Below are 5321 nucleotides of genomic sequence, written 5' to 3'. Positions count from 1 at the left end.
TTCCTTTTTCCTGAATTGTGTTCTTTAATGATTTATAATCACTTTTTTTCACAGATAATCTGTTTTGGATAATGTATTTTTTTCTCTATAAAGGGCTACAGTTTCATAATGACTCATCATTTTTAGTGTTACCTCTCATTTATAGTGGCTTGGGTAAAACTGTAGTGAACATGAGGCCCATCCTCTTTCTTTGACCTTGAAAAATCATGTTAAGCTCCCCAAGTTCTATTTTCTCTTCTGTAAATGGGAGATCACAGTGTAAAACCAACCCTCCCTACCCTATAACTTTCCTAGTTGAGTCAAATCATGTGGAAGCTGACAGACAAGGTGGTTAGTATTCTATTACTAGAAGCTGAACCTAATTAATGGCAGCTAAAGTAGACTCCTGCTGACAGTTCAGAGTGTGTAGAACCACGTTCTATATTCAGCATGTTTTACTGATCTGTGCCCCAAACTTATTGGTCCTGGGATGCAGCTGTGACTCAGACATAGTTGATCAGAGGCTCCTTTTCTTCGCCATAAAATTGGAAGCTTGAGAACTTTTGGCATCACACTTTAGCTACTGATCTGCTCATGACTTTTGTACAGACTGTAGATGCCTCTGTTAGGCTTGGCTGCTGTCTTGAACAAGTCATTCGCTCTCTCCCACAGGAGATGAGCTGGGGTTGGAGATCTGCCCTGAGCATTTGCAGCTGTAACTGAGGGCCTGCGGCCTTGTAAAATGAACCATATTAACAAAGGAAGGTCTCAGCAACTAATATGGGCAGGGCCTGTGTAGGAGGAAGGAGCATGAAGTTGCAGAGTTAATAGGAATCTTTACAGCTGCCTCTCTTATCTTTGCAGAGTACTGTTCAGAGCAGGAAGAGGAGGAAAGTGGAAGAGAATCTGGTGGGCTCCACAGCCTTTGCTGTTTACTGCCCAAGGGCATAGTAGTAGGCTAGGGGTAGACGATGAAGTGGATATCTATCTGCAATAGGGTGTGTTTCTAAACGGGAGGACAAACTCAAATACCTACAGGGTCAATTACAGATACAACTGAGTGAAGTAGATCGGTCATAGGAAAAGTCACAGAAGTATTACATTTCAGTGTGTTTCCACTTCATAAACAAATTCCTCACATTTTTCCCATGTTTGTTGCTATTTCATGCAGTCTTCTTATTGTGGTTATTCAGATCTTTCTTTGAAGGCATCCCTTGTTTGCGGATTAAACACAGGAACGCTAGCTGTATTCATTTCCATAAAGAAATATGCCTAGTTCCATCTTTTTTTCTTAAAACATCTGGCTTGCTTGATATTCCTCTTATTACTGACCCCCCTTTTTTTTAAAGGAAGATAAGGGTGTATTTAAGTTTCCTATTTACCATAAGACAAAAGTGTAATGCGCAAGGGCGCTAAATGGAGCAAGGCCCTGGAAGGGCTGCTGGGGAGGCAGCAGAGTGGTCCGAGCTGTGAGCTGGAGAGCAGGCTGCAGGCTAAGAGGGCAGGTGCCCACTGTCCCACCTGCCCTCCAGGAATGTGGGCACCGTGCCTTCACATCTTTTTTTTTTTTTAATTTTATTTAGTTATTTTTCAAGTACAGTTTTTTGTCTATTTTTCCCATCCCAGCCTCCCCTGCCCCTTGCTCCCCACCTCCCTCCCATTTCCTCCCCCCCCTTAGTTCTCGTCCCTGTGTCCTTCCTATTTGTTCCTCCAAATCCCTCCCCCTTTTTCCCCTTAACTTCCCTTCCTTCTCCCCTCTGGTCACTATCCCCTTGTTCTCTATTTCAGTGTCTTTGTTTTTTTGGTTTTTTTTTTTTCTGCTTACTTGTTTGTTTTGTTGTTTAGCTTCCTGTTAAAGGTGAGATCATATGGTATTTGTCTTTCAGCACCTGGCCTATTTCACTCAGCATAATGCTTTCCAGTTCCATCCATGTTGTTGCAAAGGGTAGTAGCTCCTTCTTTCTCTCTGCAGCATAGAATTCCATTGTGTAAATGAATGGAGCCTTCACATCTTTTGATCTTTCAAGAGAAGCTGGGAATCTGAAGTTGGGTGTTTAATCTCCAAGTTTTTAAATACTGGAAATGAATCCTAGGCCAATAAAAATACATTTGTGGGCTACCTGTGAGTCACCTGTGTGCTGGTGTTTTCTTGAGCTTTTCTCTTAGAAGATGGTTTGTGAAGAAGAGAATGGTATTTGAATAAAGTGTAGGAGGAGAGAAGGGATTTATACAAAAGTTGGGAGTACAGAGAACAAGAAAGAAATGGACAAACACATTCGAGGTGGAAAATATTCAATTATTAGGCATTTAATATCAAATAATCTATGGATTTATTACCTGCCATATTTAAGGTCAATGAAAATTCTGTTCCATAGCCCCTTAATTCATGTGTTGTTTGCACTGATGAGGGTGAAAGGATAATGACTATTTAATTTTTAAAAACTTAAAGTTTGAATTATAAGCCTAGAATTCTGTTTTCACAAAGAAAGCACAGATTTTTAAATTGTCCAGGTCCTGTTTTCCTGTCCCTGAATTCTTTTAAGTCCTCATTGTAAACAGTTTAATGTATCTTTATAGATAATTTCTTTTAAGTGAAGATTTAAAAAATAACTTTACATTCTCATTTGGTTGGTTTACCAAGATAATATTGACACCCAGCTATATCTGTTGACTGATCAATCAATGTATATTTTTCCCCCAAACTCTGAGCATTAAAGTCATGTCTGCATTAATATTATTATTGATATAATAACTAAAAACTTTAAAATATAGAACAGAATAATTAAAAACTTTAAAAACATAAGAGTAGATATACAAATTACCTAGCTTAATGTGTTTACCGGGATTGAGAAATAAATTTAGTTTGATATTCCTTTCGGCCAAGACTAAAGATGGCTGAGTTTTACCTTTTTCCCAAATGATGCTTACTTGAAACCCTTTATTATTTCAGTTAAACATTGCCTTTTTTAAAAAATTAATTTTATTTATTTATTTTTCAAGTACAGTTTTTTGTCTATTTCTCCCATCCCAGCCTCCCCTGCCCCTTGCTCCCCACCTCCCTCCCATTTCCACCCCCCTTAGTTCTCGTCCCTGTGTCCTTCCTATTTGTTCCTCCAAATCCCTCCCCCTTTTTCCCCTTAACTTCCCTTCCTTCTCCCCTCTGGGGACAGTAAACATTGCCTTTTTTATTGTTGTTCAGTTACAGTTGTCCCCCACTGCTCACCTGTACCCTGTTCCCCTCACTCCCACAGTCAATCTCCCCTGTTGTCCGTGCCCAAGAGTCTTCTATTCATGTTCCTTTGCTTGCCCCTTCCCCTTCCTTCTTTTAAAATAATGCCTCTTTTTATCATTTAATCTGCCTTTCAGAGAAATCTTTGCTATCAGAATATTTTTGTTTGACACAATAGCAATTCGAGAATAGAGTTGAAATGTTAGAAGAACCTTGTGACATTGTCTACATCAATCACAAACTAGTCTGGCTGGGCTGCAATCAGTCATACTAGAAAGCTAAATGACTTTTCCCCTTATATGGAAACTTGTTTACATTTTCAAGTCCAAAAGGGAGCAAATATTTTATTTAAAGAATGAACAGGGACTTACCTAAGAAGATAAAAAAGATGAACGGTGAAAGGACAGCAATCTCACAGTTATTAACAACCACATCTAAAACAAAAGCAAACTAAGAGGACAGCTAGATCAGGAGTGAACCATAGAAATGAAGATCACGTGGAGGGTTTGCAACAGGAGAGTGGGGGAAAGAGAAGGGGGGAGAAAGCACAGAAAATAAGTAGCATAGACAGTAGATATAAAATAGGTAGGGGGAGGGCAAGAATAGTAGGGGAAATATAGAATCTAAAGAACTTGAGACATGTGTTCATGAACTAAAGGGGAAGGAATGGTGGGGGAGGGGTGTGCAGGGTGAAGGGGAATGAAGGGGGAAATAGAACAGATGTAATGGCATAATCAATAAAAATATTTTTTAAATATGAGATTAAAAAAAGAATGAACAAAATAGAGTTCAAAGTATAAGTACATGCTTCTTTTCCATGTTCTTCACCCTGGCCTCTAGATGAGTAGTATATATTTTTCTAATTGAACATTTTCCTTATTGTATTTTACTAACTCAGACATGCACTAAAAAGTTTCTAAAATAGTTATGTTCAAAGTTATCTTAGAGACTGGTTGTCCTTGACTCATGGGTGCAGTTGCAGTGATAATAGTACCACAGTTAACCTAATTAATTATATTGAAGATGTAAGTAGATAAATATGTTTTATAGTAAATAAAATACCTCAGGAGAAATACACATTTTGAGTCCAACACTTTCATCAATCAGCCACCACAGCCCCTCTCCTGAAATATGTGTTTTGAAGAACTCATTTTCAAAGACCTTACAATAAATTTAATAAGTGGGACATAGTCACATAGTAGATCATACCTGAAGTAATATTTGAACTTATGTATATATATTCTAGAAAAATTGGTGATTCAATAATAGCTTTAATTTTTATTTAGTACAATGTAATGACCAAATAGATATATATATCTTCTTATCTACTTATTCTGAGACATTAAAAATGTTTTATTGTTTATGCTATTATAGTTCAAAGTATTTTCCCCTTTGCCCCCCTCCTGACAATCTGCCCCCAGTTCCATAGTCAATCCCTACACCATTGTCCATGTCCATAGGTCCTTCACATATGTTCCTTGACTAATGCCTTCACCTTCTTTCAAACAGCCTCCACCTCCCTTCTCCCCTCTTACAGCTGTCAGCCTTTTCTATGATTCTATGTCTCTGGTTCTATTTTGCTAATTAGTTTATTTTGTTCATTAGATTCCTCTTATACATGAGATTATGTGGTATTTGTCTTTCACTGACTGGCCTATTTCACTTACCATGATAGTCTTCAGTTCTAACCATGCTGTCACAAGAGGTAGGATTTTTTCCTGCTGCATAGTATTCCATTGTGTAAATGAACCATGGTTTTTGAATCCACTCATCTACTGATGGGCACTTAGGCTGTCTCCAACACTTGGTTATTGTAAACAATGCTGCAATGAACATAGAGGCACATAAGTTCTTTTGAATTGGTGTTTGGGGATTCTTAGGATATATTCCTAGCAGTGGAATTGCTGGGTCAAAAGGTAGTTGCATTTTTAATTTTTTTGAGAAAATTCTGTACTGCTTTCCACAGTGGCTGATAACATGCAAAAATATGAAACTAGACCACCAACTCACACTGTACACCAGAATAAACTCAAAATGGATAAAAGACAAATATAAGGCATGACACCATAAAAATCCTAGCAGAAAACATAGGCAGTAAAGTTTCAGATTCCTC

Source organism: Artibeus jamaicensis, unplaced genomic scaffold (genome assembly GCF_021234435.1).
Source record: "Artibeus jamaicensis isolate MK-2021 breed Jamaican fruit bat unplaced genomic scaffold, CSHL_Jam_final contig_391, whole genome shotgun sequence".
Lineage (NCBI taxonomy): Eukaryota > Metazoa > Chordata > Mammalia > Chiroptera > Phyllostomidae > Artibeus > Artibeus jamaicensis.
The sequence above is the reverse complement of the archived record's forward strand: the minus strand, read 5'-3'. Positions refer to the sequence as shown.